The following is a 24006-nucleotide window of genomic DNA, read 5'->3' as shown; positions in this document are numbered from 1 at the left end:
AATAATATTAAAGTTTAAATATGCATTCTGACAATCAGTGCTTTCCTGACAGATTAATTGTTTACAGCTGAGGTTTGCCTTTGTTGCATGGACTCATTAATCTTTATTGACCTGGATATGAAGCCCTTTTTTCAAAAGAAAGCCTTGCTTAACACTCTTTCTAAAGAAATTTCAATTCCAGTTTCAAATATAACATCCTTCTGACCTCAACATAGCTCCAAAGATGTAAATAAAACAATAAACTTGTTCCAAGAGTGAAAACAGAGGCTTCAAATTCTGATTTTTTACATGGGAAGTCTGAAGAAGACCAGAATTAAGTCAACTTCATGCAATTATGCACCAGATGGCAAGAATGGAGATGAGACATGTCCAGGACACCTGCTGGAATTGTTAGCATAAGAACCTGTTGGGGATCCAGAGAAAGAGGACTAACAAAAACTGCATGTTTTTGTTAGCTACAAAAACTACTGCTGAGCAGTTCTCTCCTTGGATTTGCTCTGTGCATCCAATAGAGAAATGATGATTTCTGGTCATAAAACTGCACACCAAAATGCTTCTTGCACCTAAAGCTGAAACATTACACATAAGCCTCATGGTGAGATAACTAATTGTAGTAGGTAAAAATGGACAGTAACATCTGTACAATAGCTTATAAAAGTTCAGAACTTCTACATTGTAGAACTTGTAACAAAAGAAGTGATCAGTACTTGATTTACCTTTAAGGAAAATTAGTAATTGTAGTAAAGCAATTTCAGTTACTCTATTATATAATCAAATTTGAATTTTTTTACTAAATATCAATCTGTTGAAATTGATGCTTGCTACATTAAAGGCTTATTTTAATAACACTTTAAAGTGGTTTTAAGTGTCTAAATTATTCATTTTTCCAAACTTGACCTACTAGATACATAAAATTTATTTCTCTTTAAAATTATATATTTAAAATTTACAGTACCCCCCCCAAGAATACCAAAATTAACAATCCTATCATGTGAAATTTTTACTTATTTAAACTGTACAAACTTTGCCAAAGGTTTAAATTTTCCTCTTATTTTAGGACAGTTTTTTCTTGTATTGTTCTTTTAACATTTAAAACTCTCATTGGCCAGTTCCCTTCTGTAAATGTGTTTGGGTAACAATGGTTTAGTAAGCAAATGCCATTAGTCAGTATCAACTCAACAATGTTGTAAATGGGTAAAAACATTATTTTTTTTCAGTTTCTGGCTGAGATGAAACCTGAGTTTGTAGCAGTAAGAGGGACTTAAAACATCTACTCAAACAGTTAGGAATGAATTATTGAAACTCTACGTAAATGAAAATGCAAAGCTGGCAAGATTATAAAGGAAACTACTACAAATTTCTTTGTCATTGTTGTCAATTGGACTTGCATTTCAGTTATTTAATAATAAACTGTAATTTCCTCCTTTGCTTTGTCAATTGAAATTCAGTTACTGTTATTTAATAATGCACTGTAAAATATAATATAGCATGTATTTTCCAAGTAAGGCTTGCCTTCACTAAAATCATATGTGCAGTTCTGACTGAATTCAACAGAAAGATCAACAACATTTTCTGAAGATCAATACATGCAAGGATTACAGATATGCATTGGCAAGCTTTTCCCCAGGGAGAGAAGATAGTGCATTAGAATTAGGAGAAATTAATAAGTAGCAGCATTATAAGAGTGTGCTTTTGTTTCCCCCAAATACTTCCATTAATTTAACCTAGTTTCAAGTTTTTCAAAGTTCTAATTACCTAATTACATACAGTTTAAGAGATATTATTTGTTATTTGTCAGCACAGAGGGACTTAAGGAAAAAGAAAGAATACTAGAAGGGGAAAAACTTGTTAATGGGTATTTCTTAATGCTACGACAGTAAGACTTTGTAGACTGCAGTTTAGGCTGGGAATCAGACTATTGGCATTCAGCACTTTCAAATATCAGATGCTAACCTACGTAAGTACCCAGTTTCCAGCTTTGGCAAATAAATCCAGATATGGTTAGGACTTAGACAGATAAGGGGACAAAGAAGACTCTAATTAGACATTTCTAGGACTAAGTACATTCCAAATTTTGACATTTTTAGAAAAGAGTGTCATAGAATAACTAGTGATTACCTCACACTATTACTATCACAATATACTATGCAGAAAACATCAGTTATGTTAAGTCCATTGTAGCAAAGAGAACTTTGCAACTGCTGTACAACACATAGCATGCTATTTTTCTTTATTCTGCTTGTCTTGAAGAGTTTTTAAGACAAAACCCATAAGAAATGTGTTTTCATCCAATTAAACTATGGGTTGACCTACAAGGTCATATGGTAATTCCATATTTATCAAGTGTAAATATTATTTATAAATAATCACTCCTTATCCCATCTTAAACTTAAACTAACATCAAACGTAAATGCAAACATTGAAAAATCTACTTGGTTAATTAGCTTATAACAGCAGAAAATCATTCTGCCTTGTCTATGTAAAGACAATGTTGCTGCAGACTGTCAGCATGTAGATTTAACTACTTTATCCTGTCCCATTTTAAGAATATGACATTTTAATGATCAGTTACATATGAAATATTTCCAACATGAAGAAAATAACTACAATGAAAAATAATTTATGTGTTAAAATTACAGAGAAGCTTTGGGAAAAATAAATCAAAGCAAACATATGAATACATATTAATTGTCCACAGAAGCTATGTTTGATAATTGCATGATATGGACCCACGTGCTCTCTTCCAGGGTTGTGGACAGTACTGTCCAGTAGGCAACAGTAACAACAGACACACTGTTCAAAAAGCCAGACACGGATCTCTTCTGAAACTACCCTTACTTTCTATTTATCATTATGATAATGTCAAACTTTTGCTTGTCTTTTAGGGCCCTAGTTTGCACAAGAGAGTAGATGTTCAAGGGTGGCAACAAAAGTGTGGTGAATTTTATTTTGTTCACACGGTAATGGAGAGGACATAATACATTCCTATGTGGTGTCTTAAAAAGAGGAACATGGTTCTTTTAATCTTCTCCACACAACCCAGTGCACAATGAGTGTTTTATATATTGGCATGTGTGTGTGCATGTGGAAACCTGTATGTCTGTGTATGCTGTACCAAACAACTTCCATTTTAGCATTTCAAAGCATTGGATAATTTCAAAATTAATGTCACAATGACAGAAAAGTAATTCAGTTTCCCCCTTTACTTACTGAGTGTTAAACTTACTTTCAATCCCCTCTCTTGATTTTTCTTGAAGAAACTGAAGAACAAAGTTATGAATTTTGCCTACTCATTTGCCCATAGGGTAACAGAGTTCTGGCCAAGTTCAGAAGAAACAAAATTCAGATGAAGCATAAGTCATAAATATATGACATCTTCCAGAGTGGAAGAAAATTCTTTTCCATGAAAAAGTCCAAAATCTAGTTAACTTTATGTTATTATAACCCAGGCTGAAATGTAGAAATCATGACTTTGGTTGCCTTTAAACATGTTCCAAGTTTAAGCAATTGCAAGAGATTTGAATTAATAGAAAAGCACAAACAAAGTAATCAAAAAGAACCACGAATATAGGAGTGTATAGACATGCACGATTTATAATACTGAAGTCTTGCTTGAATTCATGCCTGCTCTACTTTATGAACATATATATAAAAACTCTTTTTTGTCTTTATTTAATTTGTTTACCTTAGATAAACTAATACCAAGGGAATCCATGTTGTTGATAGGGTCTTAGTCTAGTTTAGTGATCCTGATTTATGCTATCACAGTATCATACTGAGTGTAAATAGGTTTAAAAGATTCTGAACAGAAGCCCCTAGTGAGCCATATTTAGTCAGCAGAAATGAGTGCTGTCATCAGCTCTCTTACAGCAAAGAATAATCTGCATGTAGTTGACTGCAGTCATAAAACTGATGGGGTAATGATGATTGTGCAAAGCAAAAAATTCTGCATCTGTGGAAAAAGGTTGTGTTCAATAAAATCACAGATGAAAAAACGTCCATATTGTAGTGAATTTCTGCTTGTCCCTCTTGTACAACAAAAGAAAATCCGAGATCTTCAAGCTAGCTTAAACTGATCACTATTCATGGCTAAAAAAAAAAAAGATTTGCCATATCTGACGAGAGGACCTAACCTGCTCATTGGATTCACTAGAAAGATGGTTTTTGCACCTGTAGAGTCAGTGCCCTACCTTACTCTTAAAATCAAGCTAATTTCTAATATTTTCTACATCTGTACATCATATACAAATCAGACAGAAATGGTGTCTTTTGAAAGCTATTAATGCCAGTGCACCACAACTGCCTTAGTCCCACACATAATGCAAATGTCACAACTGCACTTCCGAGAAAGCAAAGAATATTTTAACTCTTTTTAGCTAAAAGCCTAATCTAAAAATCCCTTACACTGAGCTATAATGTTTTACACTATATATCCTGAGTTAATGAAGTAGCTTGCATGTTGATATTGCTGACTAAACACTTTCAATTGAATTTAGTCCATTATCCAAGCATTCTGTGTTGAATATTTTGTAAAATCATGTGTTAAAACCTAAAGTACTAAATGACAAGTATTTATCCGAGATGTTTATATTTTCCCTGACTGTACTTGTTTCTGTGTCTGGAGTAGCTAAAATCATCATTCCTCTTACCCACACTTTTTGTTCTGTGTAAGTGACAAGTTAATTAATTTGTTGAAAAAAAAAAACATATTTATAAAACCAGAAAAGAAATATATAATTTTTACTGCAATAGAATCATGTTGTCTCTCAAAATTATATCATTAGTTTTTGCACAAATATTTCAAAACTTCAAAAGCAGAAAACCGAGAATATTTAGTGGAGATTTTCTTCAAGAAGTGTAGAAAATCTGTTAAACATTGTTTATACTGCAGATATATATTTCAGTGTTTTGTCAATGGTATTCATGAGGTAACACTGTACGAACCACATTGGTTCCTTCAAATGAAGAAGTTTACAGTAGGAATCATTGTTTTGTCTTACAGCTTTTGAAGCATCATCTTTCTGTGTGCTTGTATGGGAGACTATTTATCCTACAGCTTTTACAGTATCATCTTTCTGTGTGCTTGTATGGGAGACTATTTACCCACTTTCTTGATCTTTGTTATTTCTATTATGCATTTTGCAGCCCATGTGCAAGCTATCCTATACAGGCAAAAAGAAGAAAATAAAAAGAAAAGTGAAGACCACAAGGGGAAGCTTTTGTTGTTAATGTACATGTGGCTACATTGCTTTGATTATCTGAAGTCAAACTTGCATTTGATTTTCCCTGTGCACCTTTCCTCCTAATTTATTATTTCTCTCAGATAAGATAGTTCGATAAAACACCAAATTTGTTTTCATCTATTCCACCCTATTTCATCTGGTGGAGCATGTAAATACATAAATAAATGTATGCCTGCAGACTCATAGAAAGTGCTTTTTACAAGATTTGAATAATGCTAGAGGGATTAAATATATTGGAAAACAAATACAAAGAGTTACACTTCTCACATAGATCACTCTAATGCAAACACTATGCTGCATCTCTTCTGACTGCAGATTGACCAACTCAGAAACAGTCAGGCCAAACCACCCAAATATATATGCTAGATATCAGCAGTTTGATTTCTTTAGATCTTTTAATTTGTCCTGTCTGCAAATTAACAAGGGCAGATACAGTAGCTCTATACCAGCCGCTGAATATCACTGACCACATTTTAACCTGGTCCTTGAAATTATATAGCTTTCACACATTTACCTGTCAGTGAAACACAGTATGGATTCATCTTTTTTAAAGTATTTTTTGTTACATCTTCCAAGCTCCCTTTCAAATTTGAATGGACCACAGCTGTGACATCATTTTAAAGGGAAAAATACCAATTTCTGTACAATACTCTGTTTCATTCAAATGTATGTAGGTTCTTCTTCCCACATTCTATTCCTATTCTTTTTGAGGGAGATAGGGGCATTGAAAAAAACTCTCAAACCTTAACTTCCATGATTAAAGAAAGGGGCTTTTTTTACAACCCACTTCACTAAGACACGGAATATGGTGCAGAGGTGTTTAAAAGTGACTTTATCAGGAAGCTGTCATGGTGTCATCCACAGGTGTACTTCTTTGTCTGTACAATATTTTTGTGCTTGCTCAGCTGAACAATATTTCAAGTTAACTACTATAATTCAGTATTTAATGGCCTGTGTGATTAATGGAATGTATCATATTTTAATGATCCCTTAATTTTTCCTCTTCTGTCATGCTCAGAGATTTTCATTGTGTTTGCTCTGAACTTCTTCACCGTTTTGATTAGGGTTTCTTTTCTGTTACAGAGTTTTGGTGCTAAACATTTCGAATCTTTACCTATATATATGTGTATTTAAGTAAAACATATTCAAAAACTGTGAACTCCTGTGTAGCCCATATCTGTGGTCCCTGGCGAACGCTAGATGCAGAACTTCTTCCAGCAAGATACCCACTTTAACTAATACCTAAATTATACCACAATCTCAAGTCCTTTGTTATCTGGTGTGGTTTCCAATGTCAACTCACATTTCTGTCCATAAAATTTCACATATTAAATCCCTATCACACAGCTAAAGATTAAGCGTCTCAAGCATTTTAGTCTTCTTTTAATGTATAGAGTCCTCACATGGTACAGCTGAGTCACATAACAAAAAATCTACTGTTGACACTCACAGAGTGAATGCAGCCAAACCAGGAACGTGGCTCTATCCTACGTGCTTTCCAGAAGACCGTATTTCTAATTTGTTTCATTATTCCACATGTTTTGACAAACTTGTGATTTTTGTGCGGAAATAGCATATAAACAAAAACATACCAGGAAAACTTAGTGATTTGAATGACACCTGAGGAAGATTTTATTGACAACTGAGGCAAAGTATAAATTGAAGATTCTGAGGTGATGAAAATTCAAAGACAGTGAAACAGAAAAGCAACATTCTGAGATCTACAATGTCTTTGGAACATTTGCAATTACTGTGTCACAGGTACCAATACCAAAGAAATATTTAGAGGTTCATTTAAGACCCATCTATATTCCAAATAACCAAACAAATTTGACTAAGAGGCCATTCACACATGTTTCTGAGCTTAGTTCATTGGCAGCTTTCAAGCTTAAGACACTCCCAAGGTACAATGGCCAAATGATAGTGACTGCAAAGGCATTTCTGTTTGAGCGTACGGGGGTTTGTTTGCCAAAGCTCAGATCTCTGTTAAGCAGTGTAGCCCTTACAAAACAAAATGTCCATGCCTGTGTCGTAATCCATAGAGAATCATTGGCAATGATTTTTATTTCTGACTACATAGATTTAGTGTGAAACTGTTAACAACTTATTCAGGAAAAGAAAAATCATTGTACTTCCTGAGTTTTGGAAAAAATCTGGTGTCAAAAATGGTTTCCAATTGGCTGGACACCATGGGCCAAGACTTCGAATTCAAGCACATCCTCATTTCTCACTTAATGTAAATGGTCCTGGTTTGATTTCACCACTATGCCTTCCTCAAGCTCTAATTACTTCCTGCACTTCTAAAAGTTCTCTCTTCCTTTTTCATTTCTCTTCTTTAATCTCTGCTATCAATTTCCTGTGACCACCTTAATGTTTTTTACTATTTGTTCAGTTGTTATCAGACATCTCTAAATGTTTCTTTCACTTTGAATTCTGTAGGTATCACAGTACTGTTTTGCTAACCCTAGCCCCTCACTCTGGAATCCTGAATATATTTGAAGTCTCCTAGAAGGAAGGATATACTCTGTCTCTCCCTCTCTCTGCTATTACATGGTATTGTATGTGATAATGTATCTGAGATAAGATGGCATTATGAAAGAATATGAAACAGAAAAGCCAGATTTCAAGTTAATGATAGCTTTCATTTAGATAAATGTGAGTAAAACAGAAATGGAGAAGGAGGAAAACACTTAATTTGAATTCAGAGTTACTGAGAAGTTTAAACAGCTAATAAAGGAATTGGGAAAAAATATAATTTGCAGTAATTTTGAAGAAGAAGGGGAAGAAAACACCATTACAAATAGTTCTTGGGTTTATGTCTAGCCAAGCAAATAGGAAGGCAGAGGCAGATAATAATGTGATTACTTTGATAATGATATGCATTAGATACATTGTAGGAAACAATAATACTCCCCACTGAATGCAGTCAATCTACATATTGATTTTTCTTAATGGTAAAAGCGCAGCTCCAAAACCTAAAAGAAATATCCTTTATTTATTATCCCTCCCTCATGAGCCACATCTCCACAGTCCCCTTGATGCAGAGTGGCAGACAGAGATAATGGAGTAATGTATATCTAATCTGACACCTACTGGGCCAGGATAATGTTTCAGATAAAAGTAGCCTGGATTACTGTTGATGTTAAAAACAAAATGTATGAATAACAAAAATGAAAAGATCAAACTTTTTTTGCTTGAAACATTGTTTAATTTTATTTTGTTCCATTTATCTTATTTCACTCCAGTTTTTAAGAATCATCTATAAGCATATACTTCTCGTAATGAGTTCATCTAACTGCCAATCTGGCTAAAACTCTCTAAACTCCTTGCACTCCTTATCTGCACTCCTTCAACTTGTATTTAATTTGGCTATATTTTTAACAAGCTTGCAAAACACAGATTCACCAAAGCTTCATCTTCTCTATTGTGATATCCTGTTTTTAGCAAGAAGAAAGATATCTGACACACAGAATCAAATCAAGCTCTATAACAAACGAACGTTTTGATCTTGACTCTTTTTTTCCCATGACAAGAATAAAGCCCCTGAATAGGTAAACAAAAAGAACAGAACTGAGTGAAATGTCACTTGTATGACTGACCTGCTACATCAGTAAAATTAAAGTATTTGTACGAACCATTTTTATTATGGCTGATTTTCTTTCCTACCCACTTCAGGTTCCATTTTCTGAGTGCAAAGAGAACAAACGAGCTCTATACTGTGCTGTTATCCCTCGAGCAGGTTAATTTAAACCTTTCACAGACATCTGGAAATGTCCAAGATGACAAAGCTCTGATTAACCAAAAAGAGTAGGCTAGCTATTCATTATCCTCTACTATGACCAAAAGGGATACCTTTATGATAGGTGCATAACTAATGTACTTTTCACATAAAGCAATAAAACAGGACACAAGATGCAAATAAAAATTAAACTTAGTAAGTATCAAGACTTAGTACGATGTTAGTAATTAATGAATGGCCCAACACATTTTTTGATACAAATATGTAAAACCATGGAATTGGGACAGAAAGAATTATTATTTCCATATCAAAAAATTATAACTGTATTCAGCATAATCTGTTTAAAATATCGGGCTTTGATACTAGCCTCTCAAGAACAAAGAACAAATGGCTAAACAAAGAAATCCATTCAGAATCTATATATACAGCATACGATTCATGAGTTCCAACCTTATTATGTAAATGTAGGCTTCTACATCCATGTTTAGAAACACAGCCCTTCACAAATACTGATCTTCACAGTTTCTGTTGACTTGTGTTGAAAACCTTCCACTGAAAAGCCTTCTGATGGTACTGGGAGCCTAAGCAGGCAGTCAAATTTGGCTGTTACTACTTGGGTCTTTTGACTGCACTCTCAGAAATGTATTTGTGTGAATTCCTGTCCCAAGGACATGGCGATGATTTTGTAGATCATTCACACTGTTCTTAAATCAAATAAGGAATCTCCTCCAGGCTACATAACTCAGCCAAAAGGGGGGACCTCAAGGAACTGCCAATCAACGTATGAAATCACACTTAAGCTTGATTTGCTCCTCTTGTGCTTCCAAGAACTGCTGTGGCTCTCACTATAAAGAGAAAAGTGAGTGCATGCAGCAGCAGCAGCAAACACAGAGATGTCAATCCAGTTGTCTGAATAGGTGAATAGGGTTATGCAAAAGACAACAGCAATGGGAGCTGTGCTTGAAATGGTGAAAAAGCATTCAGCTGGGAGGACTGTCAGAACAAGTCATAGTGATGACTGCAAGTAGAGGAGGAAAGTTCTAGCAATGCAGGAAACAGGGAGCAGGAAATAAAGGTTAAAAACCTCAAACCAATTGTAGAGGTGAAAAGTGAAAAGTGAAGCAGAGGAGAAAAAGGTGGGAAAGGAAAGGATGACCAAATGCAAAAGAAACCAACAAAAATTGATGAGAATTCAATCATATGGACTGCAGTTAAATGTAGTTGTAGTTTTGTGTGGAAAAAATACTACCGGTAGAATGACAAGGAATGTGGTCATTAAATATCATATTTTACCTGTTTTCCCCTAGGACTGTAGCTCATACCCTCATTTTTAAAAATAATATAATTATCAGCCTGCAGCTGAAATAGATTGAATATTCAGAAATTATGCTTCTTCTGTGACCAAACAAAAATGAGGCACTGTGGGAATGTGGGGATGTCTCCTTTCAGTAAATTTTAATTCCTAGAACTTCTGGAATGATTTAGGAAATCACACCACCAAATAACAGAAAAAGGACTTGATTTGATCTCTAGCATCTCAGATTGGTAACCCAGCCAGTCTCTCAGCATTAACGTGTGAAGAAGTCATACAGGAAGGAGACCAGTGTTTCACTACAGCCAACAACATGGCTTGTTTCTGCTGTCTCCATCCTGTAATCAACAGAAAGACTGCATTAAATTTCAAGTCTTTTCAAATATGCTTATCATTCACTTATACACTACTATGTTTGGCATTTAACACCTGTGCAATTCAGCTCCAGTGCACAGCTGTAAAACCTGAAGAGCTAAACACTTTAGATTTGAAAATACTCAAGGTGGGGGTTGAGTCTTCTCTTTTCGTGATCACTAATTCTGATCAAATTCCTCTGATCATATGTCAATACCAAAAATCAGCTGAGCTAAATACTGATACTTGTGTGCTTTATCTGAATAGCAGCTCCTCCCTGCTTACTCACAATACGTATCATGGACACATTAAGAGGAATAGTATGTTTTAGAATCCAGTCTATAACTGCCATAGTCAATTTACGTCACTCCTTGTATAGGCACATATTCTAAAATAAACCTAATTTTATGTGCTCTTGTACAATTGTTGTATAAACAAAACTAGCAGGCTTTTCATATCTCAGGCTGTAGTTTCACCAGCTTGGTTCCAGCTATTCTTTTACATGTTCCTGCAGTATGACTCACACTTTTTTCCTGAAAGATTAATGATTGAGAACACATTGTTGAACACATAAGAAAATCTTTCTCTCCCTTATAATTTAATTAATTTTTACTGTCATTAAAATGAAAAATAGGGCAGGTCCAGTTGCAATAGGATAATTTTGCTGGGAAATGGCTGGAAAATATTGCAGAAGAAAAAAAAGGAAAAACATTTAACAATTATTTTTATGATCCATCTATAAATTTAAATATTTCTGAGAGATTAGACTAGGAAATAAAATTAAGACAAAGGAAGAAAGACAGTATTAGCAATTAAGGATTAAATTGGGAGAGTGATATGGAGACCTACAATTAAATAATTATTCAAGAATCCAAAGATTTTTTTTCATCTTCAATATTAAAAGGAGTTGCCATGATTTAAAGGTACTGTATTAGCTTCTCTTTTTCATTCATCTTCATTTAGAACCTTCCCAACTTTAAAATGTACCTAGTCAGTTGTCCATTTTACACAGAGATCATTCTTCAAAGTTTAAATGCTGTCTTTATCCAGTGGTTACACTTCCAGTGTCCCCAGTCAAACATTAACAGAGAGGTTTAGCAAAAAATGTTTGTGTTAATTTTGAATAGAATACTACAGGAACATTTTCAACTTTTTCATATTTTCCACATCTGGAAGTACTGAGAAATCTTTCATTCTGTATTTTCTTCCATCCATCATTAAACTTTAGTTGGTCAGACCTTAGCTGATACTTTTGCTTTAAAATATGCACTAGAAATGCAGGTTGTCCTGTGATGGCATGTTTGTTGAATGAAAGAAAATCCTTAGACGGATTCTGAAATTCCTTTATGCATTCATAATAAGCTATAAGAATGTGATCCCCCTCCCCATCCTAGTTCCTTAAAACAAATGTCATGCCACTGCGGCAATCTTAACTTAATCAGGTTCAAAAGGCAAGGCAGCTATACAGAATAAATAGATTTCATATGACTAGAAGGCAAGCATAACCAGCTTAGGGAAAGGAAAAGTGAAATTTAGCTAGAGATGTTGATATTTCAGCCTCCTCCCCAACATTTGAGTGGAAACCCAGGGATGATTTGGCATCCACTCTTGAGAGCAACCGGTGTCCTGTCTGTTCACTTACATCTTTTTAGTATGGCTGTAAAACCCTACCGAGATGAGTGTGTAGTATTTTGGAGGACATCTGACACTAATTTTTCATGTGAAGTATGCCATTGGGTGGAGAAGCAGAGTGGGAGAAGGAACCAGGCCCAGCACTGGCTGTAGAAATGCTCCCTATGGTCGTTCTGTCTCCGCAGTAGAGAGGCAGAGGTGAAGCAGATTCTTATATCTCTGGGAAACAGCTCCCTCTCCTTCTCCTTGTGCCATGAATCTGGGACACCGGCCTCCATCTACACGGCTGCTTCTCAAACGACACACGGAGGCCTGCTGTGGATTTGTAGCCTAGTGCAGCACCATGCAGTGGCAGAAACAAAGTTCTGCAGTCTAATGAAATGCTTTAAAATTTACTTCACTGGGAAAAACCTTTACTTGGCAAAGAAAACAACAAACATGAGTATATTTGAGAATCAAAAAGCTGGATTATTTTATTAATGCAAAATACCCAGTATCCTATTTGATAAAAAATAAAATTTTATTTGTCATTTCAGTAATAAAAATTGGGTGTGGGAATATGCTCTAAAAATTCTGGAAATACAAAAAAAGGTTTTCTACCATGTTAAAATCTTTCAGGGGAATCTATTCATCTCTACGTGAAGACCCATGTATATGTGAGATAGTTTTTCATTAGATTTTGGGGGACAGAAACTCACCAATTTTGTATTATTTCCATAACCATTCACAGAAAAGATCTGTACTAGGGTGTTACTAGTACAGTAAAATAATCATTTAAAACAGAAAAAGAAAACATTTTAAAATTCCATCTGCAGCAATAAGAGAGTAAAATGAAACGTTACGTACTTTCCTGTTACTGGCAATCAGCAGAGTTTAATAAAGGGAAAATTGTGTCCAAGTGAGCTAACCGATAATTTATTATTGCTGTTAAGTTATCAACATCTTACACAACTACTTGAAAATTTTCACACACATCCCACATTTTGTCTTTAGCCATAAAATACTGATTTATTGAAGCACACCTTGAGAGAAATTCATTGAATAAATCAGAGAGGAGCTCAGATCTGGCAATGAAATATATTTCTCATTCTCCTGTGTGCATATATGCATTTATGCAACATGCAAAACCCTGAAATAATCCTTTTTGCCTTCTGCACATCAGTCCAATGTGAAAAAGAGCTACCATGCAGAAATAGTACAGTGCCCCTGCAGAATACCTTTAAAAATTTGCACTCATATCCACCAAGACATATGATCGGGAAGAATCAGTGAAATGATAATGGAAAAAGAGATCATTTCCCTGTAAGAAGGCAGGGCAAGCTTCAAAGAGAACTAAATTATATATGAAGGGTAAGGACAGATCTGCTAGCAGCACTTAAGTAAACTTGATTGAAAGCAGATCATAATTCCCAAGTGCAGAAATATTAGACTGCTTGTACCAACAGAAATTACATTCCACTTTGATGATCCAATTTTTGAAATGTAGAGCAGAAATAAAGAACAAACACAAAGGGCTGAAGCCAACTCCAGGCAGGCACTCAGCTGACAAGTTACTTGCTTTCAATAATTTTTGGCACATTCCCTACATTTCAAAAGGTCAGCAAATATGTGCAATTTTGGAAACTTTTCTACACTACAAATCTGAATTTGAGTTGAACTACAATGTGTGAATATATAGCACAGCTGCGGATACACCATGTCTAGGGCAAATGAATACTTTAAATGTGTTTTAAAGCACAAAACCAGCATGGCATGCAATTTGACTCATTCAGTGATATTCAAAGTGTTATAATGAGTAGGATTTTACAAAACCGTTACTGTGTTTTCACCTCCGCTTTGCTGGATTTATTCTGCTCCTGCTTTGTAGCTATGAGCAATGATTCTTGAAAGTTTGCTGGATCAGCAAATAAGCTTACATGTTGGACTTCAACATGAGTAAAGAAAAATGACATCACAGAGGACTACCTCTATGTGTACCCCATACTCCTCAAAAAAATGTCATGATATCAGGAAATTTCACAGTGTGTCATGATCACAGTGATGCTCTAGAGATGGCTTTTGCACCATTAGCATATTGAGGCCATTGCAAATCGATGGTTAATTCTATTGATGGACGTTGCACACTACCAGTAGCATCAGCAGCTCGTGGGCCATGGAAACACTCCTCAGCCTCTCTAGTAGGATTTCCATTTGGGGATTTGGGTGGGCTAATAAGATAAAAAATACTTGTTCAAAGCAAAATATAAAAACTTGCAATTTTATATGACTTCAGGTAATCATTTATTAATGAAAGGCATCCTCTTGTGGTGGTAGCAGCTGTTGACTGAAAGACCCTGTCTGTACCAGTACTGCTGATACTGTATTGTTTTAGTATATCTATCTACATCATCAGTTAAAGCACGTACAAAAGAATGCATTATGAAATGGATATGTCTGAAGCTGATTTACAATATCAGAAAATGTTGTTATCCTCAATTTCAATAAAGGGGAATAGGCATGGTGACTTGTCCAAAATCATCCACAAAGCAAGGCAAGCACACCAAGAACAGAACCCCCTCTGATGCTCTCACAAAACTGAAGCCGGTAATACAGTCACTAGTTTATCACAAAAACTTCAGTCTTTGTTCCGCTCCTAAGTCTTTTCTGTAACACCGGTACCTACTAACACTTTCATAGAATCACAGAGTCATAGAATGGTTTGGGTTGGAATGGACCTACAAAGGTCATCTTGTCCAACCCCCCCTTTGCAGTGAACAGGGACATCTTCAGTCAGATCACTTTACCACAATGCTCTTCCTTGCCATGTTTCCAAAAGACACATATATAAAAACTACTGGTTTTATTTGCAATCGCTCTTCAATAACTTCTATCATTGACTTATCTGTATTTAAGTGTTTGGCTTGATAATTAAGATTCCTGAATAAACAGTCGAGCTAAGGACTGCATGCTATGTCTAGAGTGTTGCAAACATAGTATCATTATGTAAGAAAACATGAAAAAAGGAACCAGGAAAAATCCTCTAATACGATCTCAATGTTATAAAAAAGATTAGGTCAGGTTTTGGAAGAATGGGAGACGATTCAGACAGAACTGTGGGAAATGTTTTAAGCAGTTCACCAGAGTGAGTTAGCATCTTAATAACCTTCTAGAACAGGAAAACAGGGTGGCGTCTATATGTCTGGACTTCTTGAAACAGTGTCTCTTAAAAAAAGTTACTTCTGTTGGTAGAAGAACAGACAGCAGAAAAAGAAAATGATTAAATGGAACATAACAACATCTCTTACTGTAAACAGATCAGTTGGGCTTGAGCCAGGTCACTAGTAAAGTTCTTTAGTGGGAGTAATCATTTTCATTAATAACAATTTTATTAATGATTTTTGCACAAAAAATCTGGGCCACATAAAGCTGAATTGCAAATCTGGAGGGCACTGTAAATATGGGGAAGGATTAGGGTGCATTAAGGAAAGAAAGGCATTCGGGAGCACTGGAGATGTAGATACAAGCTGAAATGCAGAAACCTGGGATGAAGACTTGGGGTGGATACAAAGATTTTTGTTTCTTTCCTTCTAACTGGGGCAATAAGCTGTGCTCATCCCTTGAAAGTGACTCTCTAAATGAAGGAAAATGTTTTAGCCAGATACAGGCTGAATTTGTTCTGCTAGCGAAGTACAGCTACAAATAAGCAAATGCATTTCTGTATTGCATCAGTTATCTTCAGGAAGGTTTAAGAAGGAGTAACTGCCACTGTGCAAAACACAGCCTTTTTGGCTACCCATCTCCAAAAAAAAAAGACAAACACAGAGTAGAAGAAGGACTACAAAGACAACCAGGAAAGACACCTGTCTACAAAAAGGGTGTTAAAAACGGCCATTCATTCTGTCAGGAAACATCAAAGAAGAGAAGGATCACTGTCAATGAACACCTGAAATTGAGAGCAACAGAATACAGTAAAAACAAGTGCTGATTTATTTACAAATGTAGACAGAATGGTTATGGTAAATCAGGGACAGAATTAAAAAACTTTCACGCTTCCAGTTATTGTAAGGCTTTGCAAAACCTGTCCCAGTATATGACTGTTTTTGAGAGGAGAATGTGAAGGAAGAAGTAACTGTCGGAAGGGGGAAAAACTTTAACAATGCAGAAAAAGAGGACATACAACAGTTGTGCAAGGTTGGACTTGATATTTCAAAGTCTTTCCTATTCCTCCTTTCCCCTTTTATCAGTTCCTAGTTAGCCCTCACAACTTGTCTGTGACATAGATACTCAGTTTTCTTCCTGTTGAGCTGAAACATAAATATAGACAGAAATGTTTGCATTATTCCTCACTGAACTATTATATTATGCTCTTTACTATAGCGATATGGCTGCACCTTGGATCAAGATATAATCTCAGGAGCCTGCAAGAAGTACACATGCCACTTAGTCTGTGATTTGGCTTTTGCAGACACAGTATAAAGTGGAGAGGAAGGAAATCAAGAAAAAGTTTTGTGTGTTCATCATTCATCAGCTAATTAGCAGCCATAAAAATAACCTAATGCAATTATTGTCCTACTTGCATCCTACTTGTTTTTCCCTTGTAAGAAATAAAAAAAAGTCCTGACTAAAAGCTCATCAAAAAAAGAAAGAAAAAAAAATAAAAAGTGAAAAAGAAAAAAAAAAAAAAGGAAAAGGAAAAGGAAAAGGAAAAGGAAAAGGAAAAGGAAAAGGAAAAGGAAAAGGAAAAGGAAAAGGAAAAGGAAAAGGAAAAGGAAAAGGAAAAGGAAAAGGAAAAGGAGAAAACGAAGTTTCAGTCTTTTAATTGACTGGTAAAAATGTCCAAAAAATTCTTAGGTAAAAAGGTGTAAGTGCTATATTTCTTTTATAGGAACATGAATACTTACGGCATAGAATTGGAATTTCACACCTCAGAGTTTGTGTGCCACCAACTTCCTTCTGTCCACTGGATGAGTCTCTTGGTGTATTTTTCCCAGCAGTATGCTTTATGCATAATGCACATAACTCTGGGAATACTGGGTGGTGCTGCCAAAATTAACTACTCATCTTCACACAAAGTTAGGGAAATGGAAAAATATTTACAGAACCATGACATTCTGAATAAACCTAAATATTAAAAAAGTAAGAGACTGACTTAGATATCTTGAACTGAAAAAAATTCCATTTTGTTTTTATATGTCCAGTACTGTTTGAGCCCTTCTAGGTGCGGATGGGTTCTACTGGCACGTTTGTCTTTCTAGGAGTAAATGAACATATAAAGATCCCTTAGGAAAATTTGAGGGAGCTGGGCTTGTTTAGCCTGAAGAAGAGAAGGCTGAGAGGGGACGTTAGAAATGCTAATAAATATCTGAAGGATGAGTGTCAGGAGGACAGGACCAGACTCTTTTCCATGGTGCCCAGTGATAGAACAAGGGGCAATGGGCACAAAATGAAGCATAGTTAGTTCCAGCTAAACATGAGGAAGACTTCTTTACTCTGAGCGTGACAGAGCACTGGAACAGGCTGCCCAGAGAGGTTGAGGATTCTCCTTCTCTGGAGATATTCCAAACCCACCTGGACGAGGTCCTGTGCAACCTGGTGTAGGTGACCCTACCTTGGCAGGTGGATTGGACTAGATGATCCCCAGAGCTCCCTTCCAACCGCTGCCCCTCTGTGATTCTGTGATATAGGGATGTAAACTACAGAAGAAGGATTCTAACAGTAAAACCTAATTTTGCACAAAATCCTTTTCTGTAAACTTCTCAACTCTAGAGCTCTCACACCTTCCAGCAAGAAGTTGCATTGGATTGAGCTCAAAATATCTAAACAAATTTTCGTCATGATGTCTGTTTATCGCTGATTTTTTTTAAGTCAAAATGGTAAAAACTCTTAAATTAGGCACAAGAATGAATGAAAACAGTAGTCAGGGACAGAGCATAAATGGTTGGTTGTCTTTTAGAGATTGCTTGATTTGACACTTGTGGATTTTCTTATGACTTTTGTGATCAATGTCATCCTGTGAGATACTAAAACTCTGTTGCCTTTACACCAGCCTTTTTTTTTATTCATTTCTGAACTTAGTGGAGCTGCCTTGATTCCCTTCTTGTGAAGAGTAACAGTTTAGAGTCTATGGTCTGGTCTCCCATCAATGCTTTGTGGATCAACACGCTTCACTGCTATTGACACTACGGGGTCTACCAGTCCAAGTTCATGTGTCAGAGGGAAGAGACCGCATAGAGTCAGGTTCTCGAACAGGTAGAAGCATTGTATCTAAACAATTCTTAAGTGGTGTGAGTGATGTTCTTTCTTTTTGATGTTTTATTTTTTCTTGGCCTGGGTTGAGTATGGAAAGCAAGAACAGAATATTTTGACAGACACAGAATATCCTGATCTGTAGCTCTCTGACTGTTTTCTGTAGCTTTCTAAGGACAAACAGGAAACACTGTGTATTCCATCAAGAAATTTATTTTCTGTCTGGATCATCTGGTTAGCTTGTGGGGTACTTCAGTTTACATTAGAGAGACCTTGCAGACCCTGTATTCGAATATTGAAACAAAAAACATTCTAAATGGGTGACTGCATAAATCTTAACAGTTATTTTTTAACCGTAAATATCAAAAAGTACTCACATCCATACCACATGCACCGCAGAACTACACAGACCACTCCCTCCCTGACCAGCAGTGGATTTGGCCTTTTTTTCGCAAGACATTCTATTAAAACAACACAGACGCTGTACAAGATATATACCTACATATTTCTCAGAAGCTATTCCCTCTGCAATAATCCACTGTGAACACAAAGTGTCTACAATGTCAGTCCTGCAAGTGTTCAGACTCATGACGCATATTCAAAAGCATCAGAACCTCACCTTCTTATGAACAGTAAGAAATAGGAATTCATGAACTTTCTTAGGTTTATACATAATACACATAGTTTTCCAGTATGATTTCTGTTCAAATCTGCCTTTAAAATACTAAATTTAAGTCTGTGGTTATTCAGATGTATAAAACTTAGACGCTTTCAACATAAAACGAATAGAAAAATATATGCAACTCAAAAGAAGTGACATTTCCTTAAAAGACAAACCTGCCATGACATTTTTTGTTATTATTTTTACTGTCACATTTCCTCCCTGCTCTAGTTCATCCCACAAGACACTATAATAGCTGCCTTAGAGGCAAACTGCTGGGAAAGACAGAGTCTAAACAAACCTACTATTTAATTCCTATCCTTAGTTATGAATCAGTGAACAAGCACTACATGGTGCTTCCCCTTACAGTTTTTACCTTCCTGATTGAATTTCCCCCTTTGTAGTAATTGCTTTTAGCACCAAGAACACTGAGTTCCAAAAAACAGTCTCATCAAGACAAGAAGTCCCCAGCTGGGACGTGAACTTGTGGCACTGCAGTGCAGGGGAAGAAGTGCAAGAAGCAGTGACAGAGCTTTGCCTCGCTGAAATAAGAGCCGAAGCTCTTCTGCAATTAACTGAGTGCCAGCTGACTCCCTGTGTTTGCTCTCAACAGAAGGGGATGTTATACACTAGCTAGAAAAAAGAGAGACCTCTCATTTGCACACCAAGAACTATCCTCCTTCTGGAGCTCACCAGGGCAGATTGCGTTGCCGTATGCACACGGTGCACCCCATGAACACACATGGCTCACCTGCATCGTGCTCCCCCACAGATCCCCAGCAACAGACTTCACAGCCATATCAGATTCCCTTTTGACTTTTGGGGCTTTTTCGATATGATTGTCTGACATATTGTGTTTCACTGCGTGTCCAGTCCCACAGCTGCCGGCAGAGCTGAGAGCCAGAAGGTGCAGGCTAGTTCAGACACTGCAGGGCTCACCACAGGAAAATGCATTTGATTTTCTCTGAGGCCTCTTTTAGGGAACAAGGTGTTCTGTGCATTGCTGTGTAAAGAGATTCGTGTTGAGGTAGCAGGCTGTCTTGCTGAGCCGATAAATAAAAAACAAAATCACTCTAACTTTTCCCAGCTGACCAGAACTAAATTAGGCCAATAAAGTGAAATGCAGAGGGAACTTGCTTTGAAACACTTTCCTTAGTTAATTTCACTATAGGCACCTGTGTTATTTTAAAAGAAATGAAGATGGCTATAATTCTAGTCTGAAAAGCAGATTTTTTTCAGCTACATAGACCGGGATTATATCAGTGTTGCTGAATTGCACCATCCAATAGATATAATGCTCATTTCCCTCCAGGAAGGAAAGCAGATTCAAAGAGAACATCTGCGCTTCTTCCAGCTGCTCTACCAACACCCTTCAGAAAAGGTGGAACAGAGCCTTCAAAACAGTATTCACTTTTCCTTTTTAAGGCTGAATTATTAGAATAATGAGGTTAACTCCATATAAAGATCCCTCATTTTCTCCCCATAACACAGATGCAAAACTGTCCTCAAAACCATACCATTCAAAAAAAAGGAAAATACAAATATTTTTCTGAAAATATTTCTAGATGTCTCTTAACAAATTTGTTGCCTGGTCACCTTTTTTTCTCCCATTCTATTCTTCTTTTTTCACAATTTCTTGGAAGAGAATATATTTTCCCTTTTTCTTACCTTGGTATTTTTAAAACAATTTATTAAACATTTGTCTTCTGTGACCATGATAGAGCTTATCTTTTATTTATTTGCAGTATTTGCATCCTGAAATACTGGAAGGACAGAAACTGAAGAGATAAAGCAATGCAAAATGAAAACAGACTGAAATACTTGTCAAAAAGGCAACATTTACCACACAGTCATCACTGTGCGAAAACTGAGACATTGCAGTTATTTCGTGTTTTAATTTGAAATCTCCATGCATAAAGTACAGGCAGGGCCAGTAATAAGTAACACTTTCGGCCACATTTTTCCTTTCCAGAGTAAGCATTTTCCTTTACAAGCATTTAATGACCTTTTAAAAAAGTGCTCCAGAATTACTTTGATTTGCTGTGTGACTTTGACATTTGTCCAGCCAGCAGTCCTAAAATTTGCTGCATTCCGATTTGGAAATTAAACTGTACAAAGCAAAAGAGTTGCACTTCAGTTTACATTTTTCCATCGCTGCCATGGTTGGTTAAAGCCGGATACGTAAAGTTACTTAAAGATCTAAGAAGGTGAGTGACTCAGATGCCTAGCTCTTCGTACTTAATGTCTTCTTTTGTGTAGAATTACATAAATAATTATATTCTATTTGTCATGGTTATTTAGAATCATAGAATCACAGGTTGGAAAAGATCTCTAAGGTCATCAAATCCGCTCATCCGCCCAACACCACCATGCCTGCTAAACCATACCCCAAAGTGCCACATCTACAAGTTTTTTAAAAACCTCCGGGGACAGTGACTCTACCACCTCCCTGGGCAGCCTGTTCCAATGTCTCACCACTCTTGCAGTAATGAAATTTTTCCTAATATCTAATCTAAACCAACCCTGATGCAGCTTGAGGCCATTGCTTCTTGTCCTATAGCCAGTTACCCAGGAGAAGAGACCAACACCCACTTCGCTACCACCTCCACTCAGGTAGTTGTAGAGAGTGATAAGGTCCCCCCTCAGCCTCCTCTTCTCCAGACTAAGCAGTCCCAGCTCCCTCAGCCACTCCTAATAAGACTCGTTCTCTAGACCCCTCAGCAGCCTCATTGTCCTTCTCTGGACACGCTCCAGCAACTCAGTCTCCTTCTTATAGTGAAGGGCCCAAAACCGAACACAGTACTCCAGCTGCGGCCTCACCAGTGCTGAGTACAGAGGCACTACCATCTCCCTACTCCTGCTGGCCACATTATTCCTATGCCGTTGACCTTCTTGGCCACCTGGGCGCACTGCTGGCTCATGTTTAAACTACTGTCAACCAACACCCCAAGGTCCTTTTCCGCCAGGCAGCTCTCCAGCCACTCCTCCCCAAGCCTGCAGCATTGCGTGGGGATGTTGTGACCTAAGCGCAGGACCCAGCACTTGGCATTGTTGAACCTCATACAGTTGGCCTCGGCCCATCAATCCAGCCTGTTTAGATCCCTCTTCAGAGCCTTCCTACCCTCGAGAAGATTAACACCCCCACCGAACGTGGTGTCATCTGCATACTTACTGAGGAAGCACTCAGTCCTCTCATCCAGATCATTGATAAAGATGTTAAACAAGATTGGACACACAGCTGAGCACTCATGACCGGCCACCAGCTGGATTTAACTCCGTTCACTGCCACTCTCTGTGCTTGACCATTTAGCCAATTTTTTACCCAGCAAAGCGTTCACCCATCCAAACCATGGGCATTTAGTTTCTCCAGAAGGATGTTGTGGGGAACAGTGTCAAAGGCCTTACTAAAGTCCAGGTAGATAACGTCCACAGCCTTTCTTTCATCCACTAGGTGGGCCACCTGGTCGTAGAACGAGATCAGGTTGGTCAATCAGGACGTGCCTTTCCTGAACCCGTGCTGGCTGGTCCTGATTCCCTGGTTGTCCTTCACATGTCCAGTGAGCGCACTCAGGATGAATTGCTCCATAATCTTCCCTGGCACCGAGGTCAGGCTGACAGGCTCGTAGTTCCCAGGATCCTCCTTCCTTCCCTTCTTGTAGATGGATGTTACAATGGCGATCGTCCAGTCATCTGGGACCTCCCCTGTTAGCCAGGACTGCTGATAGATGATGGAGAGTGTCTTGGCAAGCTCCTCCACCAGCTCCCTCAGCACTCTTGGGTGGATCCCATCCGGCCCCATGGATGTATAAGTGTCCAGGTGGCACAGCATGTCATTAACTGCTTCCTTCTGGATTATGGGAGGTTTGTTCCTCTCTCCTTCCCTACCTTGCAGCACTGGAAGCTGACTACCTTGGGAATAACCATTCTGACTATTAAAGACTGAGGCAAACAAGGCATTAAGTACCTCAGCCTTTTCTTCATCCTTGTTGGCAATATTCACACTCGCATCCAATAAGTGATGGAGACTTTCCTTGGCCCACTTTTTGTTGATGATGCATTTGTGAAGACATTTTTTGTTGTCCCTTACAACAGTGGCCAGCCTGGGTTCAAACTTGGCTCTTGCCTTTCTAATTTCCTCTCTGCACAATCCCGAAAGGCATTTGGGAGCACTGGAGATGTAGATACAAGCTGAAATACAGAAACCTGAAATGAAGATTTGGGGTGGATACAAAGATTTTTCTTTCTTTCCTTCTAACTGTACTCCTCTTGAGTTGCCTGCCCTTGCTTCCATAGGTGGTAGACCCTCCTTTTTCTCCTGAGTCCCAGCAAGAGCACCCTGTTCAGCCAGACCGGTCGTCTTCCCTGCCGGTTCATCTTGCGACACACGGGGACAGCTGACTCCTGTGCCTTTAAGATTTCCTCCTTGAAGAATGTCCAGCCTGCCTGGACCCCTTTGCCCTTCAGCAGCTTCTCCCCAAGGGATCCTCTAAACCAGTGTCCTGAATAGGCCAAAGTCTGCCCTCTGAAAGTCTGTGGTGGTGGTTTTGCTGGCCCCCCTCTTAACTTCTCCTAGAACTGAGAACTCTACCATTTCATGGTTGCTAAGCCCAAGACCGCCTCCAACCACAACATCTCCCACCAGTCCTTCTCAGTTAGTAAACAGCAGGGCTAGCAAGGCACCTCCCCTGGTAGGCTCACTTACCAGCTGCATCAGGAAGTTATCTTCCACACATTCCAGGAATGTCCTAGGCTTTTTCCTCTCTGCTGCGTTGTATTTCCAGCAGGTGTCCGGTAAGTTAAAGTCCCCCATGAGAACAACGGCTAGTGATTGGGAGACTTC

This window comes from Opisthocomus hoazin, chromosome Z (assembly GCF_030867145.1).
Source record: "Opisthocomus hoazin isolate bOpiHoa1 chromosome Z, bOpiHoa1.hap1, whole genome shotgun sequence".
Classification (NCBI taxonomy): domain Eukaryota; kingdom Metazoa; phylum Chordata; class Aves; order Opisthocomiformes; family Opisthocomidae; genus Opisthocomus; species Opisthocomus hoazin.
This window is presented reverse-complemented; position numbering follows the sequence as displayed.